This window comes from Mustela nivalis, assembly GCF_964662115.1.
Source record: "Mustela nivalis genome assembly, chromosome: 7".
Classification (NCBI taxonomy): Eukaryota; Metazoa; Chordata; class Mammalia; order Carnivora; family Mustelidae; genus Mustela; species Mustela nivalis.
The window spans coordinates 80883456-80907921 of record NC_139026.1 but is presented as its reverse complement, the minus strand read 5'-3'; the positions used below and the strand labels follow the sequence as shown (position 1 = coordinate 80907921).

The following is a 24466-nucleotide window of genomic DNA, read 5'->3' as shown; positions in this document are numbered from 1 at the left end:
TTTATGGGGACACCTGGGGGGCTTAGTCAATTAAACAGTTGCCTTCCGCTCAGGTCGAGATCTCTGGGTCCTGGGATCCAGTTCCCTGCTTGGTGGGGAGTCTGCTTCTCCCTCTGCCTGCCGCTCCCCCTGCTTATGCTCTCTCTCTCTCTGACAAATAAATAAAAATCTTAAAAAAAACACACCAAACTCTTATGGAAACTTTATTCAAAAGTTTATTTCAAAGGACTGAGTTAATTTGTAGTCATTGTTGGTCTGTATTAACTCAGTGGCAGTAGTTTTTTAATAAATTGGGTTTATTCGTGGCCTGTCCAACAAAAATTTTTGCACGTAGCTTCCATTTGTTAGTACATATTCCTCTTTTTATTTTATTTTATTTTATTTATTTATTTGACAGACAGAGATCGCAAGCAGGCAGAGAAGCCGGCAGAGACAGAGGAGGAAGCAGACACACACACACACACACCACCACCACCACCACCCCACCACCCCCACCCCCACCCCCCGCTGAGCAGAGAGCCCAATGCAGGTTCTGAGCCCAGGATCCTGGGAACATGACCTGAGCCGAAGGCAGAGGCTTTAACCCACTGAGCCACCCAGACGCCCCTGTTAGTACATATTCTATGTGAGATTACAAAGGTAGTCTTCTCATATTTCTTTTTTATTTATCTCATTTGGGGAACTTAAATACTTCTGTTCTTTTTTTCTTTTTTATTGAAGTATGGTTAACACAAATTGTTACGTTAGTTTCAGGGGTATAACATAGTGATTCCACAAATCTATATTTTATGCTCTGCTCACCACAAGGGTAGCTACCATCTATCACCATACAACCCTATTACAATACCCTTGACTGTATTCTCTATATTATACCTTTAGTCTCCGTGATTTATTTGTTCCACTACTGGAAGCCTATCCCTCCCCCTCCCTTTCACCCATCTTCCCCAACCCCTCCCATTTCCCCTGAGAGAAGCTGAGAGTTCTCTTGTCTTTGGTTGAGAAATACTGAGAATAGAGGGACATTTGTCTTTCCTAAATTAGAACTCTGTTCATCAACAGAAATCCATCTCTTCTGTAGTCTTTTCCTCTCTTCTTCAAGTAAGCCCCTTTTTGTTGCATGTTTCCTTATATTAGCTTTTATTGTTAACCTTAATTTCCCCCTTTTCAGTTATTTTGGGGTATGTCTTTATGACCTGTTCATTTGAAAGTAATTTAGTTCTGGGGTGGGTGGCTCAGTCAGTTAAGCATCTGCCTTTGGCTCAGGTCATGATCCCAGAGATCCTAGAATTGAGCCCCACATCCATCTGTATCCATTTGGATTCCTGCCCAGCAGGGAGCCTTCTTCTCTCCACTCATACTTTCTCTCCGCTCTCAAATTAACAAAGGGGCGCCTGGGTGGCTCAGTGGGTTAAGCCGCTGCCTTCGGCTCAGGTCATGATCTCAGGGTCCTGGGATCGAGTCCCGTATCAGGCTCTCTGCTCAGCTGGGAGCCTGCTTCCCTCTTTCTCTGCCTGCCTCTCCATCTGCTTGTGATATCTCTCTGTCAAATAAATTAAAAAAAAAAATTAACAAATAAAATATTTTTAAAAAATGAAGTAATTTCGGGGCGCCAGGGTGGCTCAGTGGGTTAAAGCCTCTGCCTTCGGCTCAGATCATGATCCCAGGGTCCTGGGATCAGACCCCGCTTCAGGCTCTCTGCTTGGCAGGAAGCCTGCTTCCTCCTCTCTCTCTCTGCCTACTTGTGATCTCTCTCTCTGTCAAATAAATAAATAAAATCTTAAAAAAATATGAAGTAATTTAATTCTCTACAAATCAAAGTTGTTCACTTACTGTTTGTGATATGAAACGTTCACTTACTGTTTTGTGATATGATTTAACTGATTAGAGCTAAATCTGTCTTAGTGAACATACAAGTGTTATTCAGAATACTGTTTTTATTCTAAGAACTATGGTATTAGATCATAAACTTCATATATAGCCATTGATCCAAATTTTAGAGAACTTTATGAAGACTGAATTAGATCTGTTAGCAGGTAAAGATAATAATCATTTGTTGGTTTATGACTCTCTTAATTATGACAAATGTAATAATATGTAATATGCATATCACATACACACACAAAATGTAATATGTAGTATAATCAAAAGGAAGACTAGCAGTGATTGGTATTATTAGGTATAATTCTTAAAATTTTTTTCTAATTAGAGCATCTCTGAAAGAACATTTTTTAAAATTAGAATGAGGGTACCTGGGTGGCTCAGTCAATTAAGCATCTGTCTTCATCTCAGGTCATGATCCTGGGGCCCTGGCATCAAGTCCAAAACGGGACTTGAGGAGAGCCTGCTTTTCCCTTTGTCTCTGCCTCTCTCTCTCTGTCTCCCATGAATGAATAAAATAAAATCTTTAAAAATAAAATAACAGTGAAATTTGTGATTATAGGTATCTTGAATTAAGTAGGAAAAAATCTAAAGAAAATGACAAAAGTAAATTGTATGATATTGTATAATGTATTAAAACAAGCATTTTGTGTTATTGTTGTTTTTTTTTTTTTAAACAAGCAGTTTTCATCAAGAATTTTGTTCTAACACTTTCAAAATTAAATGTAGCTTGGGGCGCCCAGGTGACACAGTTGGTTAATCATCCAGCTCTTCGTTTTGACTTGGTTGTGATCTTTGGGTCCTGATCTCAGGGTCATGAGATCAAGCCCAGCTTTGGACTCTCTGCTGAGCTGGACCCTGGGCTGAGCACGGGGTCTGCTTAAGTTTCTCTTTCCCTCTGCCCCTGCCTTCCTCATGTGCATGCTCTCTCTCTCTCTCTCAGATTAAAAAAAATGTTTTAAAAATACTAAATGTGACTTCTTTTATTATTTAGAAAGAATGTGCTGTTGTAATATATACATTATTGATTCTTTTGTTGGTCTTGAACTGATTATTTATATATGAATTATCAACAAAAGGTGCTTATACTGGGTTAATTTTCTTCTGATGTATAGTGTGGGTTTGCTTACCTTTCCTGTCTATCTGTAGCATATACTGTCAATTAATATTTATGAAATTCCATTTAATATTAATATTACCATAAGAAACATAATCAGGAAAGTATTTCTAAGACTCTTGTATCTGCTACCAATACGTTATATATAATTTTATAATATATAATGTGTATAACATTTCAATATCATATTATGTATAGATAATAGGTATATGTGTACATATGTGTACACATTTACACACTCACATTTATACATACACAAGGCCACAGAGCAAACTTGAAATAATGTTTCTGTTATTATGGCATCATCATGCTTTTAGGCATCCAGCCTAAGCCTTGAAGTCACTGTATACTCTCCTCCCCTCTGTCTCCACAGCCTCAAATCCAATAAGACTTGTGTTTTTCATCACATTATCTCACATAGTCCATTTAACCCCTAAAGCCCTACTTTCAACCCTTATTGCTTCTCTCTCAACTGTTGTAATAATTTCCTTATGGTTGTCCTTAGTTTAAGTCTGACCCTGATGCCCTTTCATTTTCAACAGTGAGGATTTGAAAATGGATTCCTTTTTTAAACTTTTCATTAAATAACATTTCTTTTTTTTTTTTTTTAAGATTTTATTTATTTATTGACAGAGAGAGACACAGCGAGAGAGGGAATAGAAGCAGGGGGAATGGGAGAGGGAGAAGCAGGCTTCCCACCGAGCAGGGAGCCTGATGTGGGGCTTGATCCCAGGACCCTGGGATCATGACCCGAGCTGAAGGCAGACGCTTAACGACTGAGCCACCCTGTGCCCCTAAATAACATTTCAAATATGATAGAATAACCTGTGGATTGAACTTGTGGTAGGTAGCTCCCTGTTCCTTCAAAATGAAATTCAGACTTAAGACCACTTAATCTATAAGTCAGAACTTTTCATAGCCTGGTTCCACCTTGCTTTTCTAGCTTTGATTCCTACTATAATCTCAGTATTCCAACTATACTGGATTACCTACTAACTATGGGTTTTCTGAAAATGCTTTGGAAATTCCATGCATCCTTTTGACATTGTGACTGCTCACAGTGTTCTCTCTGCCTTAATTGCCATCTGTTGAAATTCTGCAGCCTAAGGCTCGGTTTAAGTATGAGCTCTTCAGGAAGGCTTCCCTGACATTTTTCTTTTCCACTCTGACTCTCCCAGTTTTAAGTGTGCTCTTTTAGTGTTTCCTACCTCTCATATTTATTTCACAAATACTCACTGAGAATATATTATGTTCTAGGCCATTATTGGATTCCTCATGTCTGTTTCTTCTTCTAAATTTGAGGCTCCATGATGTTAGGAACCATGTTGTCCTCCTTAATTTAGTCCCTTATTGCATTTAGCAGCGTCTTGTGTATAGGTGAGGCTTTGAAGGAATAGTCATCTCAACAGTTGACCTTCAGTTATTTTATAATAACTTTATTATATAATAAAACCATACAGTGAATACTTTAGTTTTTAGAATTAAAAAGTGTATTTCTGTTTTTTATTTCAAAAAGTAAAACATTTTGTCAAAAGTATAGAGAATATAGCTAAAGACAAAAAGAAGAAAAGTAAAATCACTTTAGAAACCTGGAAATAATGGTAGCCTAAAACTTCTTTTTTTAAGTTGCCAAGCTTTATTTTAGGTTTTACTGGTTACAGATAACATATCTAACCCCATTCCGTCCATAGTATGCAGCCCTGCCTCAAACATTTTTGAACATTTCACATTGATGTATTCTATTCACTTTTTTTTTTTTAAGATTTTTTTTATTTATTTGACAGAGAGAAATCACAAGTAGATGGAGAGGCAGGCAGAGAGAGAGAGAGAGGAAAGCAGGCTCCCCGCTGAGCAGAGAGCCCAATGCGGGACTCGATCCCAGCTCCCTGAAATCATGACCTGAGCCGAAGGCAGCGTCTTAACCCACTGAGCCACCCAGGTGCCCCTCTATTCACTTTTTAGTTTAGCTGTATTCCCATTCTGCTCCCTTTTGGTCTCATCTGTATTCCTATACCTGAAACAACTCTTTTCACATGGATTTTTGCAGACAGATTTATTATATATTTCTGTTTAACAAACTATCTCAAAACATTTTCTCACAGTTTCTGTGAGTCAAGAATTTGGGAGCAGCTTAGCTTGATAGTTCTGGCTCAGGGTTTATCCTGAGGTTGTAATTAAGATGTCAGCTGAGGCCTGCAGTCATCTGAAGACTTGACTCAGATACAGCATCTGCTTCCAAGATGGTGTAGTTACACTGGCTTTTGTTGGCAGGAGGCCTCTGTTCCTTGCTATGTGTACTTCCCCATAGGCCTGCTTCAGTGTCCTGATAACATACCTGTTGGCTTCTGCTAGACTGAGCGACCCAAGAGATGGAAATCACTGTGAATTTTATGACCTAGCCTCGAAAATCCTACTCCGTCATTCAGCAGTATCCTCTGGTTACACACGTCAGCGCTATTCAGTGTGGGAGGAGACTATACAAGGATAGGAATTGGAATTCTAAGAGAGGTCCATCTTCAAGGCTATTGCCAGTTGTCTAACTCTGGTCTGGAACTGAGCAACAGAGCGGTGAAATAAAAAACCAAATAATTTTTTAGTTTTTTCCAAATTGGGACTTCAGAGCATAAAGTCTAAAGTTTGTCATTTTTGTTTGAAAATGACAAAGTATGAAAGACTTAAACTCTCATAAGGATGCATTCCTAAATCAAATTTTAGTGGTATCTTCACAATTAGCTTTTAGATTTTTCATATACTCAAATATCTGAATAACCTCAAAAATAAAATAATAGTTCATTATTAATCTTTAATAATAGTGTGGATAAATCAGTGTGTTAAGGTGTTTTCATGTTCACAATGTTTGCTCCTCACAATATTGCTTCTCATAATTATTGGCTTTTAAATGAAAAATGAGACTTTAAGTGTCATATTCCACAGACAATCTTATTTCAGAAACAAGCTCTTAAACATGCTATTGAATCTCAGTCTTTCACTATCCTTGGAATGCAGAGGATATACAAGCATACCACAAATTTTTTAAAATTAAAAAATCCTAAAGTAATAAAGATAGTATTTTTTTAAATAAGTTATTATTATAATAAGTCATATCTGCAAAAAAGATGTTTTTCTCTAGGTTTTCTCTAGGGCTCATGAACATGAACTATAGATTAGGTTCTACATTATGTATTTTTTTTTTCTGCCCTTAATTTTGCTAACTTAAAATGATGTATTGCTGATGTGGTAATAAGCAGTGGCTTGCTCAGGTAATTCTGGATATTCAGACTGAATATGACCCCAAAGTTACAGATAATTTCTTAGGCTGTTTTTGTGTTCTCAGACTCTTAATGAACCTTATCTCACTAAAATGCTTAGAGTTTGAATATTTCAGATTGAGGCGATGACAAATGTATTATTAAGTACTTCCTAGTTATTTTTAGTAGGAAAGTCACTTGGTGATCAACCTTACACCCACTGTTTGTCTTTTTCTTCAACTAAAAATTATTGTATTGTGCCCTAAATCAATATATTCATGCTATTCACAATTCTAGATATATTGCTCATAAATGCATGCCACTTGAGCAAGTCTTAGAAATCACAGGGGTGACTGGGTGACACATTCTGTTAAGCATCTGCCTTCAGCTCAGGTCATGATCTCAGGGTCCTGGGATCAAGTCCCACATCAGGCTCTGCACAGCGGTGAGTCTATTTCTCCCTCACTCTCTTCCTCTATGATCTTTCTGGCTCTCACTGTCTCTCAAATAAATAAAATCTTAAAAAAAAACAAAACAAAACACAAGAACATTCATTTCAGATGTTATCAGTGTCTGAAAGAAATGTAAACACTTTTTCCTGCAACAGTTTATATTAAGATAGAAAACTCAATATATTAAATAATATTTTCTTTGTATAGGAAAGACATTATAGCCATTCTGATAACATTGAATCAGAATTGGGAGGTGTATTTTTGATTGCTGTCTATGCATTGAAGACTAAAGCAAATTAAAGATTAGGCAGTCAATTACAACCTCTTTCATAAAAGCTGCATACCTACACAAATAGCTGGTGTTCTATCAGTACTGATCCCAACCCGCCTAATGCAGCTGACATTGTAGTTCATGGTTTTTTTTGTTTTTTTTTTAAAGATTTTATTTATTTATTTGACAGAGAGAGATCACAGTAGACGGAGAGGCAGGCAGAGAGGCAGGCAGAGAGAGAGAGAGGGAAGCAGGCTCCCTGCTGAGCAGAGAGCCTGATGCGGGACTCGATCCCAGGACCCTGAGATCATGACCTGAGCCGAAGGCAGCGGCTTAACCCACTGAGCCACCCAGGCGCCCCTCATGGTTTTTAATATAGTTTCACTCTTCTGGCAGTAACTTTTCTGTAGCTTGGCATGTCAGTGATAAATCTGTCATTGATCACTTTTCTCTCAAATAGGTTGTCTATAATGATATAAGAAGAACTGATATTTTTTCACATTTGTGGTTCTAACTGTAAAGCAAAAAATCTGCTATATTGAAAGAAATTTGTGCCTTCTGCTTTCTCTTCAAACATGTCATCACATTTGTGAGTTTGTTTTTTTTTTTCAAAGCTTCTCTTTATAATGTTTTTGCTGTTGTGAGTACAACTATAAATGAGGCCTTTGTGGTTTTAGACCTCTTTCTGTTTTTGGTGACAGAATTAATCAATTTTACACCGAAGCCTATATTTCGCTCTTGTTTTGTAAAAAGTACTTGGTTCGCCAATAATTTTGAAAGTTGTTCAACAGCTTTAGATGCTTAATGCCACTATTTGACAAAGGAGTATATTGTGGTTGGTAGAGGTAAAAGAATGCTGGTTTGTTAAAAACAGTTTTTAGGTGTACTTTTCATTCACGCTTCTCTTTCCAGGTACTTGGGCATCCACAACAACATTTACAGATTGACTTATCCCAGTCAGCTCTAATTGACATTCTATATTCTACTGAAGTCTTGTTTGGTGTTTATATCATTATTCTGAATTTTAGCACTTCTGGAATTATTTTCATCTCTACTTCTATGAGCTGAAACAATTTTTACGAGTTTGGATTGTTACAAAATAACAGGATTTCAGTGAAAAATCATTGATCTTACCTTTTAAATATATCATTATAACAGGCTGTCTCTATTTGACTGATTGATAGGCCTGCCAGTGGTACACAGACTGTGCTTTGGGAATGTTGTGCCAAGCTGTTCTAGAAGCACAAGAAGTAACAGGTCTGGGTGGTAAAAGTAAAGGAGAGGTAAAATGAAAGAAGCAGCACTGCTGTCTGATGATGACTTTGAGAATCAGTGTCTTACCCACACTGGATCAGGAAGCAGAGGAAAGGCAGTAGGGTGAAGGAATAAGGAGAAACAACACACAGTAAACTGTGTGACAGGTATAACTGACAGCATGTAAACTACAAAGGAGTGAAGAAATACTGACTAGAACAACTGTATGAGGACAGTAAGTGAGGGACAAACCCAATAACTTCAAGCAAAGGACAGTGTGTCCCACACTGCAGGTGCTATAATTTGATGATTGATTTATTGTAGTCAGATGGTGAGCTAAGTAAGTACCATAACTTCTATTTGATACGTAAAGATTCCGTGGTATATCAAAGAAACCATCCTCTGAGATAGATACTAGATTTTCTGTAACAAAGAATGGCATCTCACTTCTTGGAATGGTAGTAGGTGTCAGTATGTGTATTAGTTACCCGTTGCCACATAACAAATTACCTTAAAACTTAGCTGCTTAAAACAACAATTACCTCATAATTTCTGCCACTTAGGAATCTGAGTGCAACTTAGGTGGGTGCTCTGATTTCAGGGTCTCTGACAGACCTCAGTCATCTCAAGGCATCGGTGGGGGGAGGGATTTCTTCTAATCTTACTCACGTGGCTGGTGACAGGCTTCAGTTCCTCAATGGCTGTCGGACAAGCGGGCCTCAGTTCCTCACTGCTCTGTTGACCAAAGGCTTCCCCCTGTTCTTTGTTAAGCGAGCCACTCTGTAGGGAGTTCACAACAAGGCAAGAGAGTGTGGGCAAGATGGTAGCTTGAGTCTTTTAGTAACCTAATTTTAGAAGTAGCATCAGTTAATTTTGCTGTATTCTGTTTGTTAGAAGTATTTTACTAGGTCCAGCCCACTCACAGGGAGGGGATTAGACAAGAGCATGAATACTAGGAGGCAGCGATTATTGGGGACCAACTCAGAAGACTACTTGACACAGTAATTTTCATGAGTGAGTAAATTAATAAAGGAAAGGAGAGAAACTTAGGAAAAATAGCTTGTGCTAATAAGTTCTCCATAAATAAAGGTTGCAAGAATGGAAAGTATACCATAAAAGAGAAAATCTCCAGAGAAAACTTATTTTAGCTAAAAATAGACATATTTTGATCAGTAGGTACACTATCCATATCACATCATATAGACATGTAAACTCATCCATATCAGAAATGAAAGGGCTGGAGAACATGAGTGCTGTTCTCTGCAGACTCTAAATCAAATAACATCTTTTAATACTGCCAGTCCATATTTAGAAAAAGTAGAGTCTCCAGATTTGATGTTTTTCAGTCACTGGTTCTCAGCTTTCCCTGCACGTTGGAATCACCTTGGAAACTTGGGGGGAGGGCTGGCAGGATGCCAAAAAGGGATACTTGGTCTCTCACCCAGCCTAGATAAGTCAGAGCCCCTTAAGGTGGGGCCTGGACAGGGTCTATTGCTTTAAAAGCTTGTGAGGAGGGGTGCCTGGGTGGCTCAGTGGGTTAAAGCCTCTGCCTTCAGCTTGAGTCCTGATCTCAGGGTCCTGGGATCGAGCCCCGCATCGGGCTCTCTGCTCTGCAGGGAGCCTGCTTCCCTCTCTGTCTCTGCCTGCCTCTCTGCCTACTTCTGATCTCTGTCTGTCAAATAAATAAATAAAATCTAAAAAAAATTTTTTTTTAAATTAAAAAAATAAAAAGCTTGTGAGGAGATTGCAGTGTGTGGTCAGGGTTAGGAAGGGACCCTGCTGATTTTTTTTTAATTTAATTGAAATATAATTGACATTAGTTTCAGGTGTATAACATAGTGACTCAACAATTACATACATTAGGAAAGACTTGCCACCATAAGTATAGTTACCATCTGTCACCACACAAAATTAATTACAATATTATTGACACTGTTGTCTATGCTGTACTTTTAATCCCTGTGACTTATTTTATAACTGATAATTTAAGTGGTTCTTAGTGGAAGGATTCAACTATGTACCCTTTCTCTGGTTTCATACAAATTGAAAAGGAGATAATTTTATGAAGAAGCTTTCTTCATTCATCATGTATTTATTCAGTGCCTAGTATATGCATAGCACTTGTGGGGAGTAAAAAAGTAAGTAGTTTAAAAATGGGAGTAAGCTAAACTTTATTTTATTGTTATATATGTATTTATTATGATTATCTGACAGTCTACATGGGCTGTTGGGTTTCAGGGAGGGGAGAGATGAATGTAGTCTAAGAGTAGATAAAGAATGCTATTTGGAAAAGATGGGATCTAGGGTGCATTAGGAAAGTAGAAGGTGAAATGCAGTAACCTGCTTCACTTGACAGATCCAGATCCAATTTGGAGAGATCTGACGATTTAACTAGCACTTTGCTCTTATTCTGTAGGCCAGTGACTGTACAAAATGAGCAATGGAGAAGCTTTGAAAAATACCAGGTTTCACTTCTGAAGATGTTTATTTGGTTGGTCTGGTTGGGGCCCAAGTATTGTAATTTTTTATAAGACTCCATGTGATGCTGATGTTTATCCAGGGCTGAAAAACTGCTATAGGATCACTTAAGGTTCCTGGAAATTTTTGAATGGGAGTACTTAACATTCACCTGTCCATTAAAAACACATTAGGTATTTTTTCTGCAGGCGCAAGGCAAATGGCAATAAACCAGCTGAAACAAGAAAATGTCCCTGTTTATGGTCGTGGTAGTGAGCTTATATTCTTTTCTGGTAGGGGAACACAGGCCATAAAATAATATATAATGTGGTAAGGGCGCGTGGGTGGCTCAGTGGGTTAAGCCTCTGTCTTCAGCTCAGGTCATGATCTCAGGGTCCTGGGATCGAGGCCGCATTGGCCTCTCTGCTCAGTAGGGAGCCTGCTTCCCTCTCTCTCTGCCTGCCTCTCTGCCTACTTGTGATCTCTCTGTCAATAAATAATAAATAAATAAAATAATAAATAATAAAATCTTAAATATATATATAATGTGGTAAGTAAAACCAAGTGCTTTGAGGAAGAGAAAGCATAGTCATAGGGACAGTGTAATGGACAAGTGGGCAGTGGAGTTGTAGAGGAAAGTGCCATTTTATGTCAGGAAAGACTTAACTTTCATTTGAGCAGAGACCTGGAAGAGGTGAGACAGTGAGTAGATAGAGGGGATAGCAGGGAGAAATCCCCAGGCAGGAGTAGAAGGCCAGTGAGGTTGGGTATTATGGACTAAATTGTGCCCCATCCCCTATATTTATGTTGAATTACATTGAATCCCCAGTGTGACTGTACTTGGAGATAGGGCTTTTAGGAGGTAATTCAGGTTAAATAAGGTTATAAGGATTGGTGAAAGGTATGATAGAATTGGTGGCCTTGTAAGAAGAGGAAAAGAGCGATCTCTCTCTCTCTTTTTCTCTTTCTCTACCATGTGAGGACATAGTGAGAAAGAGGCTCGCTGCAAGCCAGGAGGAGAGCATTCCCCAGAAGCCAGACCCTGCCAGACCTTGATCTTGGACTTTCTAGCCTCCAGAATTGTGAGAAGATAATTTTATGTTGTTTAAGCCACACAGCCTGTAGCATTTGTTATGGCAGCTCAAGCTGACTTACACACAAGAACAGAGCATTTCAGAGGGGAGAGTATAGAAGATGAGGTAGGAAGAGAGACTAAATAAATCATGTAGGGTTGCAGACTAGCATCTGCTATGACTAGCACAAGAATTCTGGATTTTGTTTTCAGTTTCCATATAGTCTGGTTGCCAGAGTGTTAACAAGGGGTTTGGGTGGGGGAGGAGGAACCCAATGAATGATTTTAAGCAGAAGAGTGACGTAATTTGATTTACATCTGCAAGGATCACCTGGCTGCTTTATGGGAGAAGAGTCTATATATAGCAAAGCAGTTGAGGAATCAGGCAGGATGTTACAAGGGTGGCCTCAGTGAGGTTGGTGAGAAATCCAATTCTCGACATATTTTGAAGGTAGAGTGGAAAGTAGTTGCTGGTAAACTAGATGTATGTGAGAGGGAATGTGGAGAATGAATACTGCTTCCATGTGTTTGGTCTGAGCAGATGGAAAGGTGGAATGTATTTACTCAGGAAGACGTCAGAGACTGGAAGAGTGGGGAAAGGGTGGAATCAGAGAAGTATTGTTGAATAAGCTGTCATTTTCAGTTGCTACTAGACCTTGAAGTGAAGATGTACATAGTTATGTAAAATCTCGAGTGTAGGGGAGATATTGGGGTTGGTAATAAAAACTTTGGAATATTACTGAATAGATCAGTTATTCTCAACCTTGGATGCGTTGATTTATTTTGGGAGTGAGACTCAGGCATTTTTTAATTTGATTAGTGGTTAGGTTAAACATTTTGTAGAACAGCTTTTATTGAGGTATCACTGATGTACAGTATACTGTATACAATTAAAGTGTACTATTTAATAAGTTTTGACATATGAATACACCTATGAAACCATCACCACAATTAAGGTAGTGAAGATATTCATCATCACCAGAAATTTCTTTGTATCCTTTCTCAGTTCTTCTCTCCCGTGCCTCTCTCTGATCCTCAGTTGCTAGGCAACTACTGATCTGCTTTCTGTATAGATTAGTTTGCATTTTCTAGAATTTTATAAATGGAATCATACAGTTTATAGTCTTCTATGGTTTCTTCAAACATAATTGTTTTAATGTTCGTCTGCGTTGTTGCATGTATCAGTAATTCATTCCTTTTTGTTGCTGAGCAGTATTCCATTATATGAGCATAGCATGATTTCTTTCCTCATCTGTTTGTGGACATTTATTTTTAGTTTTTGGCCATTACAAATAAAGCTGCTATGAACATTTGTGTAGAAGTCTTTTTATGGATTTGTATTTTCTTCTCTGAGTAAATATCTTGGAGTGGAATGTATCACATTTTTTCTCATGTTTCAGAATGAGGGGTTTTGTCTGTGCATGTGTGTGTGTGTATCTTTAAGGAAAACTCTTATGCCCACAAAAGATTATTCAGGGACTACTTCCATTATTAAAATTAATGTTCAATTTAGGTTTCATTTATTAAAAAATCTAGTTTTTTCTTAAATGTCTGTTCATTTTTACAAATCTTATTCTGTTTATAAAATTTAACAGAATTTAACTTTTTCCCCCTAGGCATAGTTATTTCTATTTTAATTTTTTTTTTTTTTTTTTAAAGATTTCTTTATTGGGCGCCTGGGGGGCTCAGTGGTTAAGCCGCTGCCTTCGGCTCAGGTCATGATCTCAGGGTCCTGGGATCGAGTCCCGCATCAGGCTCTCTGCTCGGCAGGGAGCCTGCTTCCTCCTCTCTCTCTCTCTGCCTGCCTCTCTGCCTACTTGTGATTTCTCTCTGTCAAATAAATAAATAAAATCTTTAAAAAAAAAAAAAAAGATTTCTTTATTTACTTTAGAGAGAGAGAGTGCATGTATGCAAAGGCAGGGAGGGTCAGAGGAGGAGAGAGAATCTCAAGCAGACTCTCTGCTAAGTGTGGAGTCTGATGAGGGGCTTGGTCTTATGACCCTGAGATCATGACCTGCGCTGAAGTCAAGAGTTGAACACTTAGCTGACTGAGCCACACAGGTATCCTATATTTTTAAAAAGTATTGGTGGTTAAGTCTAATGTGGAGCCTGGACTGAGAACTGTTGTACAGATGGTATTTAAAGCAAGGACTGAATGAGGTCATCTTGAATAGCATTTCTCAAGTTTTGTGTGCATATAAAATACCTGTAGTTCTTAGGCTAGGTCTGAGAATCTGCATTTGTACTCATCTCCCAGGTGCTGATGCCTCGGTTTGATTAGTGGACCACCCTTTGTTTAGCACTGTCCTAGAGGGTTAGTGCAGATAGAGAAATATGTGAAGACTGAGGCCTGATGCACTCTGAAGTTTAGAAATTGTGAAAGAAGGAAAAGAACCAATAACTGAGACAGGGAAAGAGTAGCTGGTGAGGGACAAGAAAAATTGTGTGGTGGTCTAGAGGCTTATGACGAAGGTTCTGCCCAAAGTGAAGGAGTGGTAAACTCAGTTAAATGCTGTTTGAAAAGACTGCATGAGATGAGTGCTATAGTTGACTAGTGCATATGGGGAAGTGATTGTTGGTGACCTTGAAAGTGAGTGTTAGTAGAATGGTTGGGACCAGAGCCTGATAGAGATGAACCTGTGAAAGAATGGAGGAAAGAGGTGTGGAAAGTAAGTATAAATAAATCGTTTGATGCTTATAGTAAAAAAGAGAACAGAGAAGTGGGGCAGTGGCTAGAAAGTGATATGGACTTAGGGAAGAGTTTTTTCTTTTCTTTTTTTAAGGTAAGAGACCTGTTGTTATCTGTTTGTATGTTGAGAGGAATTACCTATTTACAGAAGAAGTATCTCTTAGCAGGAGAGAAAGGAGGTCAGTAGCAGGAGTAGTGTCCTGGAGAAGAGCAAGTAGAGACATGGCCATAATTGGGAATATGGATAGGGAAGTTAGAGGATATGGGCCTAGATGAAAGCTTGTGGAAATTTTCATCAAATACCTTCTGTTTTCTCTGTGAAATAAGAATCACCCCATGATAAAACAGCACACAATAAAAGTAAGTTAGTGTTCTGTCCCCAGTGCTTCAAACGGTGATTTGAACACTATTTAATAAATGTTGTTAAATAAATGAATGGAAGGAAGAGTAATCTTGGATTGGAGGGAAGAAGACAAGAAGTCAGTTAAGTAGATAATGTAGAAGGCTGCTATTGGGTTGGGCGAGAGTGGTAAACACGGGAATGATGAGGTGGAATCATTCTAATAATGTGAAAGAGAAATAAACTGAAAGGACTTGATATTTGTTTGGTTAAGGGGAAGGGAAAGTTGAGGAGGACCTGTTTATAGCTCTGGAGATTGTCCTTAGTCTTTCAAATTAAGTGAGCTGTGATGTCCTTTAATGATTTGAGGGGTTTGTCAGCGATTTAATTGCTGAACACTCTAACCTAGTTTTTCTAAAGCTGATGTGTAGTCATCTATTTTGTCTGTGCTTACCAAGGACTTTCTTAGTAGCTGCCAAAGAAGCAAGTATCCCCTGCTGCCACTTCCCAGTAGTTTAGGGAAAAATGTGTTCTAGGCTTTTGCAGAAGTGTTTGATGTTGAAAATTAGACCTCAGAGTAAAAAGTCTTCAGAATACTCAGGTTTTTGAAATGATGGTATAAGCACACTTAGGCAGGTGACAAGAAGAAAGAGTATGTTGAACCTGAGCATAAATTTAGTTGGTATAGTGTGAATCCTTGGACCAGTGGTTTTTGTTGTTTTTTGTTTTATGTTTAAAGATTTTATTCATTTGACAGATCACAAGTAGACAAAGTGAGGAAGGGAAGCAGGTTCCCCGCTGTACAGAGAGCCCAATGTGGGACTCGATCCCAGGACCCTGGGATCATGACTTGAGCTGAAGGCAGAGGCTTTAACCCACTGAGCCACCCAGGCACCCTTGCACCAGTGATTTTAAATTGTATTTCTCACAGCTACACCTCAGGGATAACTGATGTTCAAGGATGAGCACTGAGCAAATGGGGATTCAGGAGTCTCCACATCAACTTCATATTGAGATTCCTTGTAAAATTTTGTTAGCATGATGATTCTGCTGCAAAAACAGTAACAATTTGAATATCAGTACTAAAAAGTAATATTTGAATTTTGATGATAAGTCAAATAGTTCCGTGATTAGCAGAGTAGATTATTTATTGAAGGTAGAGAAAACCACTTTATAAGAACTCTTTTATCTTTCTATTTGGCAAAAAATTTTTATAGAGGGGCACCTAGTGGCTCAGTGGGTTAAGCATCTGCCTTTGGCTCAGGTCGTGATCCCAGCATCCTGGGATAGAGCCCTATATTGGGCTCCCTGCTCAGCAAGAAGCCTGCTTCTCCCACTCCAGCTCCCCCATGCTTGTGTTCCCTCTCTCGCTGTTTCTATCATAAATAGAATCTTTAAAAAATAAAATAAAATAAATTTTTATAGAAAGCAGACATGCACATTAAACCCTTTATTGCATTTTTATGAAAAAGAAGTGAATGCCTCAGAAGATGACATCAGAAATTTTTTCAAGAAAATGAATTCTTGAAAGTTGGCCCATAGACAAATCAATTACACAGTTGTTTGATAGTTGTATTTATGCATCGTATCTAACTGGTATTGTTAATGATCATTAATAACAAAGTGTTTATTGAGCTTCTGTACATGTATGCTAGGCACTGGGCATACAAAAATAAGTGAGATATGGATCTCTTCTCATGTAGGGGGGGAGGTTAGAGTACAGTTGGTGGGGAGATAGAACACAGCCATGTAAGGATCAACAGCATTGCAGAGTGATGTGGAAGACCATGTTTTTCCAGAGGTGCTGCAGTGGCTCCATAAATGTTTGGTGCACATTGCTTTTAAAAATATTTTAATCATTAAAATCCAAAAGAACATGTTATATAAATGTGTTCTATGCACCAAATAGAACATGCTCAAAAGGAAGACCACTAAAGGTAATTAATTTATTCTGCAGGTTAGATTAGCTCATTCTTTTTTTCTTTTTTAAATTTCAAAATAAAGTAGCAAATCCTTTATTTGTATTTCTTGAACACTGTGAGTAAAGACAGCCCTAGCAACATTTTTTTAGTCCTCATTTTCCCTCCTTTACCTCTGTCCTTACATAATCATTTTGCTTCCAAGCTGCAGTTCTCAAAACCTCTCTCATCCAGTCTTATTTCCTTCTTATTCTTTATCACAAAATCTCAAAACCCGATTCATTTAAAAATAAAAAATCTACCTCAGAGAGTCATTGAACACTGCCGAATGCTCCCCAGACTAAAGGACCTAGAAATCCAGGGAGTTCACACTGAGTAATTTACATCCCTTCTTGCTTTTTAACCCTTTGTAGGCATTGTGGTACTAGAGCTTTCTGATGTGTCTTCAAATGATAATTTCCTAGATGAGTTTTTTGCAAATTCAAGAAACATTACGTGAACATTATATTTTTAAGGACAGAAAGGAAATGTGGTTTCTCACATTAGGAGTCATTCAGCAAAAAGGATTTTATCATGCAATATTTTGCAACAATAAACCTGAACCATCTTGTTTTGCCATAAGAAGATGTGATGGTAGGATGCCTGGGTGGCTCAGTCGGTTAAGTGGCTGCTTTTGGCTAGGTCATGATCCTAGGGTCCTGGGATCGAGTCCCACATCGGGCTCCCTGATCAGCAGAGAGCCTGCTTCTCCTTTTTCCTCTGTCTGCTGCTCTGCCTACTTGTTCTCTATCTGTCAAATAAATGAATAAAGTCTTTTTAAGAAAGAAAAAAAAAGATGTGATGGTGTTCTTTCATCTTTTATGACATTTGGCATCAAAATTTATGTTCTCTGATTTGTAAATAGACCATACAGAAGGATAGGTACATATATCTAGTCTAAAAATGAAAATGGTGGGGCACCTAGGTGGCTCAGTTGGTTAAGCGACTGCCTTGGGCTCAGGTCATGATCCTGGAGTCCCAGGATCGAGTCCCACATTGGGTTCCATGCTTAGCGGGGAGTATGCTTCTCCCTCTGACTCTCCCCCACCCCATGCTTCCTCTTCCTCTCTCATTCTGTCTCTCAAATAAATAAATAAAATCTTTAAAAAAATAAAAAAACGGGTGCCTGGGTGGCTCAGTGGTTAAGCCGCTGCCTTCGGCTCAGGTCATGATCTCAGGGTCCTGGGATCGAGTCCCGCATCGGGCTCTCTGCTCAGCAGGGAGCCTGCTTCCTCCTCTCTCTCTGCCTGCCTCTCTGCCTACTTGTGATTTCTCTCTGTCAAATAAATAAATAAAATCTTAAAAAAAAAAAATAAATAAATAAAATAAAAAAACAAAATTGAAAATGGTGGGTGCCTGGGTTGCTCAGTGGGTTAAAGCCTCTGCCTTCAGCTCAGGTCATGATCTCAGGGTCCTAGGATGGAGGCTGCATCGGGCCCTGCTCAGCGGAGAGCCTGCTTCCTCCTCTCTCTCTCTGCCTGCCTCTCTGCCTACTTGTGATCTCTCTCTGTGTCAAATAATAAATAAATAAAATCTTTAAAAAAAATGGAAATGGTAATTTTGGAGGAAAGAAAATGGTTGTCCTCACTTCAAAAAAAAAAAAAAAAAAACTATGAACCATCAAGGTTTTTGAAGTAAAATGTTTTGATAATGCTGGTGCAAAAAGTGGAAATGAAGAGAAGCCAAAATCTACTAGAGGTGTGTTTGAAATCATGAAATCAGTATTTCAAGGTAGGTGTGTTCCTAAGAATAGGCATAATAGCTGATGAGGAGTAAGTCAAAAAACTTTGTCTATTTCGGGTCTATATACCTTCAAAACCTCATTATTACAGGTTAAAAAGTTTGGGCTAAGTATGCTTTAAATGCTTAGTAAAAATTTAATGTTGGTTGAATTTTATTACTTTATTTCTTTTTTCTGTAAATTATTCATAAAATGACTTAAAGTATTTTTTTTTAAGATTTTATTTATTTACCAGACAGAGATCACAAGTAGGCAGAGAGGCAGGTGGAGAAGGAGGGGGAAGAAGGCTTCCTGCTGAGCAGAGAGCCCTGAGACCGTGACCGGAACCCAAGGCAGAGGCTTTAAACCCACTGAGCCACCCAGGTGCCCCAATGACTAAAAGTATTTTTTAAAAGGGCTTGTGGTGATGGCTCTTTTTCCTGGTGTACTGACAGTTTAAACATGAACTAAAAGCTCTTTCCACATTGTCTATAATAAATTCTCATTCTTTTTTCTGTATTACAGTATACTGTTTTTTTTCTTCTTAATGCTTTTGACAAAACTCACTTTCCTTTTTCTTTCTTCCTTTTTTTTTTTTTTTTCTTTTACTTCTGCATGCTTTTTATCTCATTTGCTAAGTAAATTCTGTGAGGGCACAGATTATGTTTGTTTTATCCGTAGTGAATCTTCAGCATCTTACCTATATCTGACTTGTGTAAGTATGCAATAAATTTGTTAAACAAAACAAGGTTGCCACTTACAAATCTACCTTGGTTAGATTTTTCGGGTTTTGTTAGCAGTGTATTAAGAGACTCATAACGAGTTTAGGTTTAGTTCAGTTATTTTTACTCACTGAGATTTATTGTATTGCTTCACTTTATATTTTAGTGTTATGAAAATGACTATTTCTTTCTGAGCTATGAGTGATAGCTTTTTTCTTTTAGAAAGAAACCAGTAAATACTTTATACCTCACTTGTTTTGCTTGTCCCAACTCGACAAAGCTAAATTGTGATGAGGTTGATCAAGCTTGAGACATTTTTCTTAAAATATTTAGCATATAGAATTTTTGATGTGGGGCGATAGGATAGAAGGCAGACAGGTAGTTAGAAATGATATATAGTAAGTCAGCATGTACCACCATTCTTCCACCTGCATGGAAAGTTAAGCAGCTCCTAAAAATACTTTGTCTGATGAATAGTAGATAGCCATTACATTATTGTTAAATTTGCACTTTTTTCTTACATTACAGTAAATCAAAGGGCCTGCAAAATTTTACACAGTCTATCTGGGCTGTTTATGAAGGATATACCGAGGCATATGAAGATTCCCTCAATTTCTAAATATCATATTTCACAAGTAACAGCTTAGTCATGATATATGTAAATAGGAAGAGGACAAGAGAATGTAGTTGGGATATGGTAATTAACTAACTAGATGATCTTTTGTCCTCCATACTGCAAAACCTCTGGCATTATAGGTGTATTGTGAAAACTATGAATGAGAAATCACTGGACATAAAAGGCACTTCTTAAAAATGACACCCTGCCCCTTAATGAGTTAACAATCTTTCACCTCTAAAATTTCCCACTATTTTCCAGATTTTTCTCTTTAAGGAGAAGAAGGATCATAGTTTAAATCTTAAGATCCCTAGAGATATGAAGGCTTTCTTTTCGGTAGGGCATGGTACTGAGTCACTTTATGATATGTTAAAAAGGTAAGCTGTGCTCGCCTACTTTCAGTGAAGCATCTTTAAAGTGCATTCAGCCTCTAGAGAGCAGCAGAGAACTTCATTTCAGTAATTAGTCTATACACACACACACACACACACTTGTGTATTTTTATTTTGTGCTTCTTTTTTTCCCGTAGTTGAATTAGATCAAATAATCATAGAGCAATGGAACACAATCGTAATCTTTTTTTTCCCCCCCAAGATTTTACTTATCTGACAGAGGGCATGCACAAGCAGAGGTCGCAGCAGGCAAAGGGAGATGGAGAAGCAGGCTCCCACTGAGGAGGGAGCCTGATGTGGGACTCAATCCCAGGACCCTGGGATCATGACCTGAGCCGAAGGCAGACACAACCGAATGAGCTATTCAGGCACCTCACAATCATAATCTTTAAGAGAAAATCAACCATCATTAAAAAGAGAATAAGGGAATGGAACATTGGACATTTAGGAAAGTCTAGGATAAAAAGATATCACTACTCAAGAACAGAAATAAATATTTTTTTTTTCAGAAGTAAATATTTTTAAGGGAAAAGAGAACCACTGCAGAAGATTTGTTAGTGATTGAAAAATAACAAAATCAATAACTACACTAGGTACATTAATAACGCACAGTTGCTTATTAGATCACTTGTCTCATATTTACATTTGCTCAAAGGAAAGCTTTGCTTATATTTTATTAAATCTATAAATCCAACATAATTAACATCAAGCTTGTCAGTCCTTCTGATTTAGAGTAGACCGGTTCTTGGCTTTCCTGTAACAGCCTTAGTCCATTTGAGCTGCTATAACAAAGATATCATAAATGGTATGGCTTATGAACAGCAAACATTTATTTCTTACAGTTTTGGAGGCTGCAAGTCTAAGATCATGGCACCAGCAGGTTAGCTGTCTGATAAGGACCCACTTCCACATTGCCAGCTATTTTTTCAGATGGAAGAAGGGTCAAGGGATCTCTCTGGAGCACTATCCATGAGGGCTGTACCCACATGAACTAATCACCTGTCAAAGGCCCCACCTCCTAATACTATCACTTTGGAGGGGTAGAATTTCAACAAATACATTTTGGAGGGAACACAAACATTCAGTTCATAGCACTGTCCTAGAATTTCCCATTTCTTTCAGTTTTATTCCCATTTGGGGGAGAGTTCTTTATCCTTCTTATTGAGGTAAACATCTGATCATATTTTCCTTCTGAAATGTCCTCACATTCAGTGCTTCAGTGCCATTCTCCTGATGAGTATAGACCCTTATTACTATTACTTCATTCCCAGTTTGATTTGGTAGTCTTTTAGCTTGTCTTCAGAGACCAGCCTCTCACTTGACCAGTTTAACTAATTGTTCGTTCTGTGTTGGTTTTGACTTGGATGGTGTGCGTTTATTGAATAGTTTGTTCTTACCACTGACAGAATAACATTTAGAAGAATTTTAGATTCATAACTCATTTAAAAATAAATTATATATTTTACTCAACCTCGTGGTTTTATGAAGCAAATCATGCTCTACTAATACTTTCATATTGATGGGCCATTTAAAAGGGGAAATGATTCTAGGAAGATTCTGGAGAGATAGTTTCTTAAATATGAATAAGACTTGATAACAATTGTAAGAGACCTGAAGATGGGGAATTAGGATGTCCCTTTCTCACATAAAAGTGGGAGTTGAGGAACAGTGTCACATAATAGATGGGTACCCACTTGGAGACAAGTCCTTGAGGGGTAAGGAAGTGATTGATCATGTTATAAAAAATATTCTGTACCTAACTACAGCACAAAGGGTTATATTCCTGAAAATCTTGATCAGAGAACCTGTGATTGAGATAGTCTGATCTTACAGCATTAAGTCATTAATGAACACAGGTCATTGGTGGATAAAGAAATGGATTAATGAATACAGAAAAACCTTGAAAAAATGTGCAATTTTACTTGAAGGCAGCACTAAATCAATGATATCTTGAGTAGTAATAATGGCTACTCAATAACTAATGTCGATTTATTGGTTGGTAGAAACATCAGGATTTTTACTCTAGGTTCAAAAGCATGTAAATTTATTTTGATATTTATAATTTTATTTTCAATTTAATCAACATTTTTGTTAATTTATTTTGTATTAAATTTTAGGATGGAGGGAGTGACACAGTACAAAACACAATAAAGGAAGTTGTCAAACCTTCATTTGTTATGGAAGGAAGACATTCAGAGATCCATATTACCTTGGGAGACCAAATGATGACTACACCTCAGTTGCATTTTATATCTTGGAGTGACTCTCAATTTTAGGTGACTCACTGTTCACTAGGCAGTAGTTTAAACAACTCTTCTCAACCCTGCCACACCTTTGTTCTTTTTTTTCTCTTTCCATTTCCAACATAATTGAAAGATTTATTAATTCTTGTTGCTCTTACTTTTTACTACTTGTTTACTTCTGTGTAGTGAATGGTTGATCCTGGCCAATAACTAACCTTAAAACACATCTTTCTTCCTTGTTAAACCCGATTTTATTATTCAGCAACAAATACTAAGTATTTTTTCAGTACTATGCTAAGTGCTAGTTATACAGTGGAACATAAAGCTAATACCTTCTCTTTTCTTCTGGAGTTTTACATCCTAGAAGAGGAAACAGATAATAAAATTAAAATTGCAACTTCTCAGGGTGCTTGAGTGGCTCAGTGGATTAGATCTCTGCCTTCAGCTCAGGTCACAATTCCAGGGTCCTGGGATCTAGCCCCACATCGGGCTCTCTCCTGGGCAGGGAGCCTGCCCCCCACCCCCACCCGCCGCTCCCTGCCTGCCTCTCTGCCTCCTTGTGATGTCTGTCTGTCAAATAAATAAAAATTTAAAAAAAAATTGCAACGTCTCCATTACTCCCTATGTTCCTTATTTTTTTTCCTGTAACATTTGTCAACATTTAAGACTCTGTATTCATTTTTTGTTTGATTCCACCCACATAATGTTGGCTTCATGAGGGCAAGGCTCTGTTTTCCTAGAGGAATATTTGTCGGTTAAGAAGTGAAAAAGGGGTGCGTGTGGGTGGCTCAGTGGGTTAAGCCTCTGCCTTTGGCTCAGGTGTTGATCTCAGGGTCCTGGGATTGAGCCCCACATTGGGATCTCTACTCAGCAGGGAGTCTGCTTCCCTCCCTCTCTCTCTGCCTGCCTCTCTGCCGACTTGTGATCTCTCTCTGTCAAATAAATAAATAAAATCTTAAAAAAAAAAAGTGAAAAAGGTGGGGACGCCTGGGTGGCTCAGTTCTTAAGCATCTAATTCGGCTCAGGTCATGATCCCAGAGTCCTGGGATCGAACCCTGCTGAGCAGGAAGCCTCCTTCTCTGTCTCCCACTCCCCAGCTTGTGTTCCCTCTCCTGACTCTGTCAAATAAGTAAATAAAACCTTAAAAAAAAAAAAGTGAAGGGACACCTGGGTGGCTCAGTGGGTTGAAGCCTCTGCCTTCGGCTCAGGTCATGATCCCAGAGTCCTGGGATCCAGCCCCACATTGGGCATTCTGTGCAGCAGGGACCCTGCTTCCTCCTCTCTCTCTCTCTGCCTGCCTCTCTGCCTACTTGTGATCTCTGTCTCTCAAATAAATAAATAAAATCTTTAAAAATAAATAAATAAAGTAGCTTTCCTAACACTTTCTCTGCCACTGCAGTACCTTTCCTCTTCAGGCTGCTGCCAGTAATCTTTGTAAAATTCAATTCTTAATTTCTTCTGTGATCTCTTATCTTTTTTTTTTTTTTTAAGATTTTATTTATTTATTTGACACAGAGAGATCACAAGTAGGCAGAGATCAGGCAGAGAGAGAGGAAGGGAAGCAGGCTCCCCGCTGAGCAGAAAGCCCGATGCGGGGCTCGATCCTAGGACCCTGGGACCATGACCTGAGCGAGGCTTAACCCACTGAGCCACCCAGGTGCCCCTCTTATCTTTTCTTTTAAGGGTAAACCAGATTCCTTAGCTCATTATTGAATTTCTTCCCATCCAGTTAGCCTTGCTTTTTTTTTTTTTTTAAATTATTTACTTGCCATTCCCTGCTCTCCATCTCAAAATTTATATGGCAGCAATACCAATATTTGCACTTATAGCTTCTTTGTGAAGTGGGGGCTAGATCAGAGGCATCAGCTAACTCAGAAATCAGTTAGAAATGCAAATTATTAGGCTCCACCTCAGGGCTTTCTGAATTAGAGACCCTGGGAGTAGGACTAAGCAAGCTAAAAACAGGCCTTCCAGATGAGCCTGATATACCTTAAATTTAAGGACCATTGCTTTAATCCATTAAAAAGTATTTCCTTA

The 24466-nt window shown here is 38.3% G+C and overlaps 1 protein-coding gene across 5 annotated transcripts in view; it reads left to right on the top strand.

Moving 5' to 3' along the window:
- Positions 1–24466, top strand: part of YAF2 (YY1 associated factor 2) — a 79810-nt gene that overhangs the window by 51269 nt on the left and 4075 nt on the right. The window lies entirely within an intron of this gene.